We start from the raw sequence: 16,586 nt of genomic DNA, 5'->3' as shown, positions 1-16,586 counted from the left end.
CCCCAGGCTTGTAAGTGGCAGATTTGGCTCCACGATCTTATACCAACTCCCTCCTCTGAACATTTCCATGAACTATAAAAAGAATGTCCTATTTGCTATTCCACAGTCTGCAGTAGCTCTGGGAGCTAAAATCCAAATTATACTCTAAAGTTGACAGAGGAAACAAAGGGCATTATTGTCGGGGAGTAGTGAACCACAGGGTGGCTATTAAAGTAGAAGCTGCATGCGGTGGAGAACTACAAACCCACGGCGACATAGTGTGAGGACGTACATGTATGAGAGGAGGAAAGGGAGAGGTCTGATGGGGCTGTGAATTCACCTGGACCATCAAATCCCACGGTTCTGTGATGGTTTAATCTCACGATGGTATACACGTCAGGAGATGCTAACAGTTTCTAAGCATCGGCGAACAAAATCCAAGGACCGTGATGACTTTGTACATGGAGAGTAAGACACGGAGAGAATTCAAGGCACGTCATACAAAAGTAGTAGAGCTAACCCTGTCAACTGATTGGATGTAAGATATACAAGAAAGAAAAATTAAGGAAAACATCCCCCAAATGGCCACCAGCTGTATTGGTCTGCTCGAGCTGCTGTAACAAAATAACCACAGACCAGGAGGTTTAAATAACAAGAACTTATTTCACACAGTTCTAGGGGCTGGAAGTCTAAATCAAGGTGCTGACAAGGTAGGTTTATTCTGAGGCCTTTCCTCTTGGCTTGTAGGTGGCCGCCATCTGAATATGTCCTCCCATGGCAGAGAGTGTTTCTTCTCCTAAGGACACTAGTCCTATTGCATCAGAACCCTACCCTGTGACCTTATTTAACATCAATTAACTCCGTAAAAGCCCTGTCTCCAATACAGTCACATTTGAGGCTGGGGCTTCAACATAAAAATTTTGGGGGCACACAAACATTCAGCCCAATAACACCAGCTGAGTGGGATTGGTTTGAGAGGGAGGAGAAACCCAAGGAAGATGTGAGCAGAGACAGAGTCTCCAAATAAGTCTATCCTGTAGACAACTGGAAATGTAGGAATATGGCTTAGATTAGAAGTCAGGAAAAGACACTTAAAAATTTTCTAGTTCTCAGAGGTTTTTTTCCTTTAGTTATAAAATTGAGATAATACTAACTCAGCCTATCGCACAAGATAGGGCAAGTGAAGCAAATGACATAACTGAGAAAATTTTTTTTGCAAATTATAAGTTAAAAATATGATATTTTCATATGAAAAAGACATCTGGGAGTCAGAGGCAGAGAGATGGAGTAAAGTCTTCATCGTGGGTGAGTTCTTGGGGGATTAGAGAGAGGTGAGCTGAGGATGGCTGGTGGGGCTCCAGTGGTTGTCCACAATTGGTAAAGAAGAACTAACAGTGGATTACTGAACAATCAGGAAATGGAAAACCACAAGTACCCAGCACCACAGAAGATAGAGAAGTGGATGTTTCATAGACAAGACATGAGGAACAAATTCTAGAGTGACTGAGAAGGAAGTCTGAAAGGCAGCAGTAGTACGCGCTGGTGAGCAGGAGCAGATGACCTTATCTTAGTCATGTATGATTCAGAGGGGGCTCTCAGGAGGTGGTGGGATGGGGCAGGGCAGCTCTTGTTGTAAATTAAAAAGAGGAAGATGAGAAAGAAATGACAACAGTGAGCTCAGTAGTACAGAGAGTTAAGGTGTAACAGGACAAGCAAAACGAAAACTTGAATAGGTCACAGAATTAGTAGAAGAGAGAACTGGCATTTGGTTGACCACCTGCTAGGCATAGTGAACACATTCTTTCACTTGCAACTACAGGCAAGTCCTACAAGCTTTCTTAGCCTCATTTTGAAGGTGAGGAGGCTGAAGCTCAAAGGGTAAGAGTTCTACAACTAGAATGTGGGAGGGTGGGGAGTCAGAGCAGGTCTGCTACACTTCAGGCACAGTGTACATTCTAGTCTAGAGGTTCAGGTGGATGAGACGAAGAGAGGAAGAGACTGAAGTCACTGGAGGGAGGTTGGCAAAGAGTAACAATCAAGATGTCTCCAAAGAGAAGAAGACATGCATCTTCCCTCCCTGACTCAAAATCTTCCTCTGGCAATGCACCCCTTCATAACTACAGAGCTCGAGAGTGTCCTCTCCCATCTTAGCGGTAACTTTCTCGACTGCTGCACCTCTATCAGCTCCCTGTCCTTGGACTTCCACCCCACCCCTCTGGTCACTGATAACCTTGAGACTTTATCCCCACTGACTACCTGGTTTTTCAACCAGTCTTTCTCTTGGCCTCCTTGATGTTGCATTCTTGATTGGTCTCTTACGGTTTGGCCAGCCTTTGTCAATTATCTTTCCAGCTCCTGTTCTCTGCCTGCCCCTTAATTGTGGATGTCCCTGCAAGGTCCCGTCTTTGACATTATTTTCTTCTCTGTTCTCACACCCCTGTGAGGTCATCCACTTTTCTGGCTTCAGTTAGCATTAAGCACTGATGGCCGTGCTCTAGACTGCAAGGGGACAGTTCCATTTACATGTGTCACAAAAGCTTCGAACTCAAAACGTCCCAAATTGAACTCATTTTCCCCCAGACAACATCTTCCTCTTGTATTCTTTTTATTAGTGTAAGGCAACATTCTCCCTGCAAATACCTGAGAAGATCCCCCCTTCCCTTTATTGGTCCCCCCTTCTATAACTGGTCCATCTGCAACTCTGACCATCTCTCATTTTTCTTTATATCTCTTGGTCCCATCCAACTATGTCCACCCCCTCTGCCCTGGACAATCACAGGAGTGTCCTTTGCAGTCTCTCTGAACTTAAGCTTGCCTCCTTCCAAACTGCCCCCTCCCATCTGCTGCCAGAATCACTTGTCTAAAATACAGATCTGCTTTCCATAATTCGAGGGCTCTCATTGCCCTCAGAGTAAAACCCAAACTCCTTAGTGTGGATGTAGGTCACTCGCAAATCACCCTCTGTTCACCTCATTCTCCCTTTCATGCTTCTCCTATACTGTATCACTTGCTGTTCCCCAAACTTGCCATGTGCTATTAGCAACCAGTCTTCATATATCCTGCTCCCCTGTCTGGAACCCCTGTCTCCTTTCCCTAGTCAACCTTTCCCCCTTAGTACCCTAAAAATTCCCTTGTTCCCCAAGGCCGTTCCTATGGCATTGATTTGGATGGCCCTTCTCACCTTGCTTTATCTATTAAGTTATCTGATTTAGTCAGCACCGTGGAGGTTCCTGTAGGTCTGAGACTGTATTTTCTTCTTTGTCAGATACACAGGACCCAGTATTTGTGGCTCAAGTAGAGACAGAACAGCTTTGTAACAGAGAGCTGGGAACTGGGTTTCAGCCCCATCCCACCACTAAATCACAAGTGACCTTGGGCACACATGCTATTCTACGCCTTTGCCCTCTGGTTGTTCTCATCTGTGCAATAGCTGATGCAGAGTACCTCGGGCTGTTTGAGGACTAATTGCGTTAATATACATAAGGAGCTTTGCAGAGTGCCTACCACAGAGTAAACACAATACAGGTTGGCTGTTGCTTATTTTGAATGAACAAACATCTGTGGCTTGAGGTGGAGGTGGCTAACAGAGGAAGTGTGCTTTCCCAGAGCCCTTAGGCAGGTTTGGCCAAGGTGGGTAGCTTGAAGTGAGGGCAGTGAGGTTGCCTGATGAAATCAGACAGCCAAGGGCCTGATATTAACTTGCCAGAAGCATTCTTAGTGTGGGAGTTAGAAGTTCCAGAGACAGTGGCCAAACAGAGGACCCAGAACGTCACCTAGTGGCAATCTGGGAGGCTGCCGGCAGGCCGGTCTAGCTCTCCTGACATGGCGCTGACAGATTAGGTGCTGCTGAAAATCCCATCATGAGTTCCTTGTAAAGATGATGCAAGCAGACTGCACAGGCGTTTATTCTCCAGAAGATTCTCTGTTCTTTAGAAGTTTATCACAATCTCACAGCATCCTGTTGTATAATGCACATCCCTTTGCTGCTCTGCCGGGTATACCTACAGTCAGTGTGTCTGAGTGCCTCAGGCTTCAGGTTCTGAGACAGGTCTCAGAACTGAAGGTGAGTGCAGCTGTGACACACAGTAATGCTGACTGGGGTGGGGGGGCACTCTGTGACAGGGTCTAATGATCACCTGTGAATGTGTCACAAATGTATTTTTCTTTAAAAATGTGTATTTTTCTAAGTATAGATGAAAATAATTTCTGTGACGTTTTGGACAGTTGCAGCTTTGCTACAACCATGAAAACATTCTAAGCATCAGTGGAAGCTATTCATCCTGGTCAGATTTATCTGGTCATGCAGCACATTTGGTTTTCTTCGTAACTAAAATATGGAATCCCCATCTGCTGCTGCTTCTCACTGTTTCTTCTTTGTTGTTGGATCACCAGTAAAGCTGCAGGAGACAAAGCCCTAATTCTTTCCTTGTTTCAAGCCCCCTCTCAGTACAGGAAGCTGTACACATGCTCTTTCTCTTCTCCTGCCAAAGCGGTGGAAATTAGGCTGTCAATTTATTTCCTAATTTCCCTTGAATTTACCTCTTCATGTATTTCTCAGCTTCCTGTCACGTACTTAATTGGTCTGGCTGATTTTACAGCCACAGATAGCAGGCAATTTTTTTTTTCGTTTTCCTTTTTTTTACATTCTAGTGAAAGGTTGAAGTGTGATGTGGTCAGGTATATTTTATGTGGGCAGAAAAGAACAATCAATGTTTTAAAGGACTCTCAAGAGAAAGTGTTGAGCTAAATGGAATTTTGGATCTGAGCTGGTCCTGCATTTAGCCTGTGGCTGTTAGGTAAATGAGGCTTCTAGGAAGGGTATTAGTGTATTCTCTTTCTTTAGCATTCCATGGATTAAGATGCTCTTGGACTCAAAGCTCCAGCTTCTGTAGGTATTGTCTCCCTGAAGCACAGGCTGTTTGCCAGCCATCGACCGCTCCCACTCCCCTCCAGGCCCCTATAGGACCCAGAAACAATCCCAATCTCGGGCAGAGGAATGGAAGCAATTCTGGAACTCGGTGTTACCCTTAGGCTGATCTGATCCTGACTTTGTGCCATGACTCTGAAGTTGGGCATCTTTCCTGTCCTGAAATTTTGTCTCTACCTCATTAGGGAAAATGGACCCCTGCCTTGGCACCTCTGGCCTGAGTCTCTGTGTCCAAGGCTTTGTACAGCCCTTGGGCTCTCTAAGACCCAAGATCTCAATGACGCAATGTCTCCAGACTTAGGGCCTCCGGGACTCAAAGCCTGCAAAATCCAGGGCTTCTGGGACCCAAGGCTCTCAAGGACTCAGGGCCTCCAGGATTCAGGGCCTGCCTGCACTGGTCAGGCCTCCTCTCAGGCCCCAAACCCTCTCCTTGCACTGTGGCTTGGCTGTAAAGGGTCTTGCAGCTTACAGATGGACTTCCCCATGAATTCTGCCTTGCTTCCCAGTTGCTCAAGGAATCCCTGTTGCTAGAGTCTGGTTTTGGTCTCCCCAAACATCTCAAGTCCCTGATGGAACATTTATTACTATCTATTGAGACATCTTGTCTGTGGTTGTACCTGCTGGCTTCCATGCTCTACCTATGAGATGGGACTTTTCTCAGCATCCATAGCTGACAGTGTCCCTGAAGGCTTGCCACACCCTAGTCAGGGAAGAGTGCAGGCTGCTTCCTAACCTTCCCAGGCTGCCCTTCTCATTGCAATTCACAAGCCATGTTAGTCTTGAGATGGGAGAAGTGGTAGTCTTCCTGGTCAAAAAGTTTAAGGACTTGATTGCTTTCAAGTCCATTTTTCCTTTTTGAGATCCTTTCCTGGTCTGTTAGATATGAGATTTCCCGAAGATTCTTTCAGAATCTGGGCTCCAAAGTCAGGGTGCTTAAGACTCAAGTAGGTTCTGTATGGTCATATGGGTAGAATTCCATCCTTTCCAAAAAAAAATGTCATTTGTAATGGAAGCCTTCCATAGTAATTCCTCTAGCTGGTCGTATACCAGTCTTATTTACCATGTCTTGTATCTTTGTCCCCTAAGGCTCTGTTTGTTGACCCTGGTTCTAGTGCTGCACCCATCTAGAGCTGACATAATTGTGACATCTAATCGAACTTCATGCTTGCTTCATGGACTTGATTTGTGTTGACTGTACTACCTCTAGCATTTCCTGATTCAAAGTTCGATCCTTCTGTCCTGGCCTTGCAAACCAGTAGATACTTTAATTCTCTATAACATTGAATTAAGACACTATCTCCAGTTCCTCATTTTACTGTATTCCCTTTCCCAAGTCAGGCTTACAGACTTCTAGCCTCTGTGGGATGATCTTTCTGAACCGTATGTACATCCTTGACCTGTCTCCTGAACTCTGGAGTGTGTGCTCCTCATCCTAGCTAATGGCCTCACCATTCTCCCTATAACCCGAGCTAGAAACCTCAGACTTGCTGTTGAGATGGATCAAAAGCCATTATCCATGTAATCATAACTAAGCCCCTACCATCTCTCAGAAATAAGATGTGGCCCTCAGCTCTGCGTATAAGAAATCTCATCTTGTCAAGAAATCAATTCACACAAGCCAAACTCACAGAGAATTCATTTTTAACCCAGAATTCTGGTTATTCTGGTTTGCACATTTATAATGGGGTGACTATACTTTCCCTTTATTGTAATCTTCCAGTTCACCATTCAAAGTCCATCCTTTCAGAGAGGACTGATGAAGCAGATGGGTTATTAGAAGGTTCCCTGGTAAGAATAGACTGAAAGCAAAGGAGTGAAGTGGAATCAAGAGATTTTCATCATAAACAGAATAATCTAAAGGTTATCAGTATTTCTGTACAGAATGCCTTTCTTGCAAATACCGACAGGAATCTACTTTTTACACTTCAAATGAATTTGAGAACTGAGGTCATCAACTCATCCTCATGGTCAGTGGGATGACAGATGTTGAAGCTAGGTCATTCCTACATTCATTTATGACAGTAAAGCAGCTGGGGAGCACTTACCCAGTGCCAACTACTCTATGAAGCTCTCTCTCTCTCTCTTTCTCTCTCTCGCTCTCTCTCTAATTTAATGTTTACAACAACCCCATGAAATTGATGTTATATATCCTTGTTGTGAGTTGAAAAATGCCCCCCGCAAAATATATCCAAGTACTAACCCCAGGTACCTGTGAATGTGACCTTATTTGGAAATAGGATCTTTGTAGATGTAATTAGTTAAGATGAGGTCCTACTGGATTAAGATGTGCCCTAAGCCAAATGACTTGTTCTTGTAAAAAGGTCATTCCTCCCTTCCTCCCTCCCTCCTTCTTTCTTCCCTCCTTCCTTCCTTTCTTTCCTTTTCTTTCTTTCCTTTTCTTTCTTTCTTTCTTTCTTTCTTTCTTTCTTTCTTTCTTTCTTTCTTTCTTTCTTTCTTTCTCTTTCTTTCTTTTCTTTCTTCAGAGCCCCATAGAGCCTTTAATTCCATTATGAATCTCCAAAAGAGGCATACTAGAGCTTGCAGTGTTTCTCTAACTGATTTAAACATGGAAGCCTTGTCTTTTACAGAACATCTCATGGAATTCATATTCTGTGGAAGATACTTTGGGAAGTGCTGAATTAAAGAAAAAAGGTTTTCGTTTTTTGAAATCATTTATGTGATTTCTGAGTTACACTTTCATGTAAGTTAATTTAGTTCATTAACTAATTAGTTAATTAGTTAATTTAACTACTATTTTGCCATACTTTTATATCATTATGTGGATTCTCAGAGTCAGTGTCTTCTAGTCAAAGGCAATTGGAAACACACCTACAGTTGAACAAAGTTGGGTTTATTGACTTGTTGTGTTAAAGGAGAATGCACATAAAGGGAAACTGGGGAATCTCAGAAAGAAGATGTTAGGAATTATAATAGGATTTATGCTTGCATCAGATAATTTGGGAGTAAGATTCAAGGAAGCAGACTTTGTAGGAACAAAAATGGTTATTAGTTCTTATAACAGACTCTGAAAAACAGAAACCCATACCATCATACTCAGACAGTGAAAACATGTCCCCCCTACCCAAATCCAGCTGTTCTTTTCTAGACTTCCAGGAAGCTTCTCTCCACACACACCTCCAGTCATAGGTTGTTATGTAATATTTACAGGTGCAGTAATAAGTGTTTGTTTATTCTAGCATAAATTTATCTTTGGCTAGTTAAGAATAAATTAAGGACTATGTTATTATCTGTGACAACTCTGCCTCATGAATTTACATTTAAACCTAGGATTTGTCAAAGATAAAGCAAAGCCAGACACTAAAGTAAGGACAGATTTTATACTGTTGCAGTAGAGAAAAGACTCCAACATGAACTGAACTCAACTTCAATTTTTACAGAGATGAGTGGATGTTTTTAAGGAAGAATGAAGGAATTGGGGGGGGGGGTGGAGGAGCTCAGCAGAGTCAGGGAAGTAAAAAATTGCAAATAGTGGAAACTGCATCTGGATTTGCTGACACTTATGAAGTTTAGGATTCTACCCTCCCACCGAGCCTGGGGGCCAGGAGCCTATCTTCAGGTTGGCTGGAACAAATAGTAAATTCTTTTGACATCCTTGAGTTTTTTCAGGCTCTATAATAAGGGAAGGTTATGGTCATCCTAGAGATATGACCCTGAGCTGTTAAAAAAAAAAAAACTATTAGTCCTTTATTCAAGTCCTTACAGACCAAGGTAGAAGCCCAGTCAGGAAGAGGGCTCAGAGGAGCCTGGCTAGAGTTTGATCAAGGAGAGAGTTTTTGTCAGCTTCCAGAGAAGAAGTTGGACCCTTTAAGATTTTTGCCAAGGTCAGAGATAAGTTATGAGTAATTCTTTCCAGTTAGATTATTCCAACCCTGATAGTTGTTGCTTGCACAGTATGCATGCCGGGGACTTAGTGATCTTTCCTGACAGTTCTCTCGTAAGCCTGTGCCTGCCTCTTTCAGATGTCTCTGTGTATTCTTTTTAGGGAAACATGATTCCTGGAGGGGTGGTAGTTTTAAACATCTGATGTTCTCTAACGATGATCTTGAATACATAGGGCAGTGTGTGGCAGGTGGGTGTAAGCCTGATGTCCACATAAGAAGTAACCTGGTGGTACTGGGAATTTAAGAATCATTTATCAAAATAGGAATGAGCCTTTTTCTTTATTTGAGCATCTGTGGTGGAAAGTCACTTGAGGTGGACAAATTCTCCTTCAGTGGAGTCAAACAGGTCCTGCACAGCAAGCTGGAAGGTTGTGAAAGAAAATAAAGTAGCAATTTCTATCCAAGTTAGACCAAATCTTTGTTCTTACTCCCAAAGTGTCAGGTTTTGCTGATAGGGTTGTAAGGAATTCAGCAGAAGCATTTTGTTGATATGGGGCCAATGTACAATTTAATAAGCCTGAAATTGGTGTTAATTATGCAAGGGAAATTTAAATATCAGAAGGGATATATAGAAGAAAATTTACCTCTTGAAGTGTTTTTTTTTTGTTTTTTGCTTGTTTTTTTTTTATTTTTTAAGCTTATTTATTTATTTTGAGAAAGAGAAAGTGCACATCACAAGAGCTCGCATTAGCCAAGGAGAGACAGAGAGAGGGGGAGAGAGAGAGAGAGAGAGAGAGAGAGAGAGAGAGAGAGAGAGAGAATCCCAAGCAGGCTCTCCATTGTCAACACAGACACTGATGTGGGACTCCATCTCACGAACTGTGAGATCATGACCTGAGCCAAGACCAAGAGTCAGAAGCCTAATGGACTGAACCACCCAGCCACCTGTTTGCTAGTTTTTAGTTGTTAAATTTTGTCAGTAATCAGTTATATTCAGAACAGTGGCTATGGCCTAAGAAAAAACAACCCAGAGAATTTTGTTTTCTCTTAAGTGGCAAAGACTATAATAGGTCAAAGGATGAAGATAAGGGAGATTATATTAGTTAATATGGTAAAAGCACAATGATGAACAAGATGACTAGTAAAGGGAAAGAAGAGGGTGCTAAAGAATTAGAAAATTTTGTTCTGTCTTGTGTGAAAGCCATCTGCTTCTGCAGATGTTTCACTGCTTTGGGCAGAAGTTTCCCACTTCTGTAAATCAACAACTTCTGGAGAATTTCTAAAAATCTTCAGTTTGAGGTCTTTCAAAGGAATGGACTTCCAGTAGTTGGGGGGGGGGGGAGTTCTGAATGTCTTTTTAGTTAGGAGACATGAGTCCAAAAATTAAAATATTGGAATGTTAATACAATGTCAGTTGTTAAAGATAGCAATAGGGTATTTTCCATCTGGGATCAAGAGAAGTTTTTCTCTGAGGTCTTTTCCAGAAGACCAAATATCTAGGTTTCTGATCAGACAGAGACTGCTTTGGAGAATACTTTGGAAATGCAGCTTTCCTATAGTCATCATGTTAGATGGCAATAGGATAGGATCAAAGATTGGAAGTAATTCCCAAATGCACAAGGCAGCTTGTTATATACTCAGAAGGAGATATTTTGTTGGTTCTAGAGGGGACTGATCTCATTGCCTGCAATCAAGGCCAATGGAAATACTTCAACCATTAGAAGTCTGAGGATTTTAGAATTCCATTAGTTGTTACTTTCCCTTTTGTCCGTGGATAAGGAGTATTGTTTCTAAGTAAAAGGTAAAGCTTTACAGTTCTTTGATGACTATGTCAGTGAAATGTGTGTCTCTTACTGACGAGACAGGTTGGGATTCCCAAATTAAGCAATTTTTTTTCTACCATACAGCCAGAGCTCTCTAGCAAAGAAAAGCCTTAACACACTCTGAGAATAAACAATAACCAGAACACATTCACAGATCTTCTGGGGATGTTCAAAGGAGCCTTGGGGCTGTTGTTGTCCATGTTCTACCTTTACAGACTTGCTAGAATTGTGCTGATGGCAGGTAGGGCATGCATTAGAATGTCCTTAGCAATAGGCTTCAAATTCCCTGCCAGTGTTGGTTCAATATCATTGCCAGTTTATCTCTGCCATTGTAGGTAAATCATGAAATGGGCTTGCTAAACTCTACTTTCATTATGGCTTTCTCTTTGGGTAATAGCAAGACATCTCAAGGTTCTTTGATTCATTGCTACTTTATAGGGAGTCTTGTAGTGTCAGGAAATCTCTATTTCTAAACTATTTTGAATTCATGGATGGATCCAAAGTCATATTCCATGTATAAGTATAAATATTGGTTCTTTTATCCTTTTGTCAGCAAGTCTGAGTAAAGGCAATTAATTTAGTCATCTGAATTGATTTTATTTCAAGGTAAAACTCATATTTCAAGGGTAAATTCAAGCATAGCCTGCTTGGAAATTTTAGTTTTTCTTCCATAGTAGGAACCAGCCAACAAACAAAATTAAATCAGGGATATCCAAGGGAGAATCTAAAAGGTCCATGCAAAGTATGGATACCTCCATTACTGAGGTAACCCATCATGGGCTTTTTTTTAATAGATGAGGAAATGAGGGTAGCTAGTTTAGTGTTAAAGCAACAGATGATGATGTTTTAAGGGAAACCAGCAAAATTATATAGGAAGTTATGTGATTGGCTGAGGAGTCCCAGGTTCTATCAATAGGAGAGTCTGTAGGACTCTATAGTAGGAAAACTATTTCTTTTAAGTAATCTCTACACCTAATGTGGGGCTTGAACTCATGACCCAGAGATCAAGAGTCGCATATTCTTCTGACTGAGTCAGCCAGACACCACCAACAGGGAGACTGTTAAAAGTTTAGTGGAGACCATAGAACTAAGTTGACTAAGTGGATGTAAGGCCTCTATAAGCCTGCTGGAGTTGCTATCAGTCTTAAACAAGATGGCTTAATGAGATCTAATGAAAGACTGAAATCAACAGTTGGTCTCTGATGATTCCCATGTGATTGACTCAGAAAGTCTAGTGCTTATTGAGATTTGTCATGCCAAAAAAGGAAAAAGTGTTTGTGAGCCTAGAACCCTGGAAAAAATCTTTTTATACTCAGCTATAGAAATCTTTGTATTTAAACATAAGCATGCTTCTTTTAACTTAAAAAGTATGCAATCCCTCAAAGATATTTATATTAGCATATTTTACCTAAGTGTAATTAACTTAGGGACTTCAACCTTTTTTATGGTAATTTATGAGCTTTTTTATTACTAAGTTTGGTTAATAAATACGCTCTTATAATAGCTTTATATTAATCAAAATTCAAAGGATTTTTAGAAACCTAATTATTCTTATTTTTTCTTTCTTTCATAGGATGAAAGAACAAATCTTGTGTTACCCCTTGGCCATTGTAGTAAAACCCAAAGATGGTTTAGGCACAAATGGCATATTAATAGCTTTATCCTAAATTGGGGGCCTGGATTTGGGAAAGAATCAGGAATAATTGTTTGATGAGAGAAGATATAACTCAGAGTCAAGAAATAACTATAGGCAACATTATAAAAATACTCAACAATAATTATTAGAAACTTTATTTTGAAAGCAAGGAATCTTTTTAAAAATGATTTAAAATTATATCAGAAGCACTGAAATTTAACAGAATATTTTATTTATAAGAATCTTTATTAATGAGTATAAAATAACCTAATTATTTTATATTAAAAAGACTAATTCTAATATTACTTTTTTGTACATTATTCCTAAAACAATCTATAATAAAGGATTTATTAATATGCCCTCATATATATGCATTTAGGCATTCACAAATGTATAAATACACAAATAGTAATGAATTTAAAGTATTGAACTATAGCTTTAAAATTAAATCTATTAAATAAAACAAAGGGTGTATCAAATTAAATTTACCCTCTGAATAAACTATTTTAGTTTTCTTAATAAACAAACAGAAAATCATATCATTATCTTCTATGCATATTTGTATTTCTCTGTATTAACTATTTATATTAATTATCATCTTTAACCAAAATAATCAACCTTCTTTTTCATCAAGCATAAGAAAATTTAGAGGAGAGAAAATAAAGAATAATTCAGATATTTTTCTATCTACTAGCATTTATGTCATGCAATTTAAATAATTTTAAAGTATAATATAATTAAAAAGTATAATTCAAAGGCATTTACAAATTTTGTTCATCTACCGCCCTTGTAAAAACTAAGGAAAAAATTACATGTAATGATCAGTGTTTTGTATCTGTTTCTTATTTAGAAACTGTTTAGGCATCTAAAGATTATTTATTAATTATTTGTCTAAGGTCCTAAAGTTAGTTAAGGATTTATAATTATAATTATAAATTATAATCATAATTTTAGGAAATTATAATTTTAGTTAAAATATTAAATTCTTATGCTTTGTCCCAAAGTTAGAATGTCATAAAATTAAACCTTTAAAAAGGCATTCATTGTTATCGGTCATTTTAGTTAAATACAATTTTATATGTGTAATTTTGAATTTTAAACAAGTTATGGAAGTAGTGGAATATTGCTTAATTCATAAACAATGCAGGAAATTCAGTTTAATCAAAAGAAATTTAATCCTGGCCTTGTACAAACCAAAATATTGTGCTGACACTAGTTTTTATATATTAAACTAATTTTTAAAGACTCTGAATCATGCTAAAAATGTTATCTTCTTTTAACTTGAAAGTAATGCCCTTTCTTTTCTCATAAGTGTAATAACAAAGCTATTATGTAAATATACTTTTAGGGTCCACAAATGAAATACATCTTAATAACTTTGTCTTTTTTTTACATTTCAGACATTTCACCTATTTATCTGGACTATACATTCCTCAAATGTACACATAAAGAGTGAAGGACTCTTAATCAAGTAATCATTATTTCTTAAGAGAAGGAAAATGAGAAAGAGGAAATGAAAACAAAAAGGAAGAAGAAACTCCTTTAGATGAATATGACATTAACACTAAAAAAAGACAATTATGTTCCCTCTGAGAAGAAAGGTTGTATATAGAAAAACAATTTTTGGGGGGTGCCTGGCTGTCTCAGTCGGAGGAGCATGCAACTCTTGACTTCAGGGTTGTGAGTTCAAGCCCCACATTGGGTGTAGAGATTACTTAAAAATAAAATCTAAAAAAAACAAACAAACAACATATTTCAAAATATATACATGAAAAGGAGTGACATCAAAATTGGCTTACATCCTTGCCAATTTTGTCAATGACTGATTTAAAAAAAACAAAAAACAAAAAAAATCCAGCATTTATTAGTCCCCAACAGATGGAAGTAAAGGAAGGGGTATCACCAACATTAAATAAAAGAATCTTTCTTTTAGACAACTTCCTCTTGAAAGTTGCCTCACTTTTTGTTTCTAGAGTGCCTCTCAAGTAAACAATCTTGTTTATGTCAAAACTTCCCCAAAGCGGCCATCACAATTCTGAATTGTCCCTGGTGATATTGTGCCAGTTGCACGAGTGCTTTACAGGGAGGAAAAGCTGAAGGAAACCTCTTGGCCCTGGGAGATGTGCAGTTTGAAGTTGAGTGGGCCCCAGGAGACCTGCGGTGGTGTAAGGATGGTGCTTGTCTGCACTTCTGCCTCTGAAATTTGGGCAAAGGTCACCTGTCTCAAGTTAGGGCTGAATAAACAACAAAGCAGATCTCAGGGTCACAAAGATATGACAGAGGAAGTCATTCCAATTTTTGAAATGATGACCTTGCACCAAGTTGATCCAAAGGACAAAATTTGTGCAAAGAATGCCAGTCCTTCTGAACACTCAGTCCCTGGGGCAGCTGGAAGATGGACTAGTGGGGTCTTTCCTTGTCTTTTCCTTATAAACTTTTCCTCTGAGGGGCAAACAACACTCAAGACAATGGACAGACTATACAATGGGTATTAGAAGTTTAGGAAACAATTGTCACAATTTACTACATTTACAAGTCTGATTGGTAACTAGAATGTCTTGGGGTTATCACTATTTTTTTTTTTTAGCCATTCTAATTGATGTGTAGTTCTATCCCATGGTAGTTATAGTTGGCATCTCCTTAATGGCTAATGCTATTGGACAAACTTTTATGTACCTATATGTCATCTTACACACCTGAAATATCTCTTCATGTCTTTTGCCTATTTTCTAATCGGATTGTTTGTTTTGTTTGGTTGGTTTGGTTTTTACTGTTGAGTTTTGAGAGTTCTTTATATATCGTAGACACGGGTCCTTTGTCGAATCTGTGTTTTGCAAATATTGTCTCCTAGTCTGTAGTTTATCTTTTCATCCTCTTAACAGAACTTTTTGCAGTGCAAAAGTTTTCCATCTTGATGAATTCCAATTTATCAATTTTTCCTTTCATGGATCATGTTTTTGATGTTATGTCCAAGAACTCTCTGTCTAGCCTTAAATCCCAAAGATTTTATCATATGCTTTTTTTCCTAAAAAAGTTATAGTTTCACATTTGACTAATTTGGTCTATGATCCATTTTTGTTAATTTTTGTATAAGGTACGAGGTTTAAGTCATGGTTCATTCTTTTGCCTATGGATGTCCACTTGCTCCAGCACTACACAAATACTATCTTTCTTCTGTTGAATCTCTTTTGCCCTTTGTCAAAAATTAGTTAAGCATATTTGTGTAACTCTTTTTTTAGGTACTCTGTTTTGTTACACTAATTTATGTGTCTATCCCTTCAATATCACACAGTCTTGAGCACTTCCAATTCCTTTCCCTTTCCACATAAATTTTAGAATAATCTTATCTATTTCAACAACAAAAAAAGTATTGCATGAATTTAATTAGGAATTTCATTAATCCTATAAACCAATTTGGGAAAGATTGACATCTTTATTCTGTTGAGCCTTCCAATCCATGAACATGGTATGTGTCTCCATTTACTTAGAACTTTGATTTCTTTCATCAGTATCTTGTAGTTTTCAACATATAAATTCTGGAATGTCTTGTTAGATTTACACTTAAGTATTTCATTTTATTTTTGAATGATTGCAAATGGTACTGTATTTCTTATTCCAATGTGTTCATATGTTCATTGCTAGTATATAAAAATACAATTGATTTTTATGTGTTGTATCCTGTGACTTGGTTGAATTTACTTGTTACTTCTATGACTTTTTGGTGTAGATTCCTTGGGATTTTCTGTGTAAACAGTCACGTCATCTGCAAATGGGGAGTGTTTTCTTTCTTCCTTTCTGATCAGTAAGATGTTGATTTCCTTTCTTGCCTTATTTCACTGGCTAGAATTTACAGCATTATGTTAAATAAGAGTAGTAAGAGTAGACATCCTTGCATTGGTCCCAATTTTAAGGAGAAGGCATGCAGTCTTTCACCCTTAACTATGTTAGGTATGAGCGGGGGTTTTTTGTTGATAATTATCAAGTTGAGGAAGTTCCCCTGTATGCCTCTGTTTCTAAGAGTTTTGATCAAAAGTGGGTATTGGATTTTGTTCATATGCTTTTTCTGCATTCATTGATATGATCACATGATTTTTCCCATTTAGCCTCTTAACATGAATTACATTGACTGTTTTCTAATATTGAACCAGGCTTCAATGCATGAAATAAACCATACTTGGTCATGATATATAATTCTTCTTGTAATATTGCTAAAATTTACTTGCTAATATTTTGCTAAGAGATTTTGTGTCTATATTCATAAGGAATATTGGTCTGTAGTCTTTTGTTTTATACTGTGTCTGGTTTTGATATCAAGGTAATACTAGCTTTGTAAAATAAACTGGGATATGTATCCTCCTCTTCTGTTTTCTGGAAGAGAT

General features: G+C 38.8%; 1 protein-coding gene across 4 annotated transcripts in view; it reads left to right on the top strand.

The window, feature by feature from the left end:
* Positions 1–16,586, top strand: part of CYSLTR2 (cysteinyl leukotriene receptor 2) — a 32,395-nt gene that overhangs the window by 9,385 nt on the left and 6,424 nt on the right. The window contains exons 1-2 of one of the 4 annotated variants that reach the window (XM_053215308.1): positions 7,377–7,607; positions 13,608–13,808. The exons of 2 other annotated variants lie outside the window; for them this stretch is intronic. The gene's annotated coding sequence lies outside the window, so the exon portion shown is untranslated. Of the gene's footprint in view, positions 1–7,376; positions 7,608–13,607; positions 13,809–16,586 lie in introns of those variants that run through there. One more of the 4 variants, XM_053215310.1, reaches the window with a different exon arrangement.

The sequence above is a fragment of the Acinonyx jubatus genome, chromosome A1 (assembly GCF_027475565.1).
Source record: "Acinonyx jubatus isolate Ajub_Pintada_27869175 chromosome A1, VMU_Ajub_asm_v1.0, whole genome shotgun sequence".
Classification (NCBI taxonomy): Eukaryota; Metazoa; Chordata; class Mammalia; order Carnivora; family Felidae; genus Acinonyx; species Acinonyx jubatus.
This window is presented reverse-complemented; position numbering and strand designations above follow the sequence as displayed.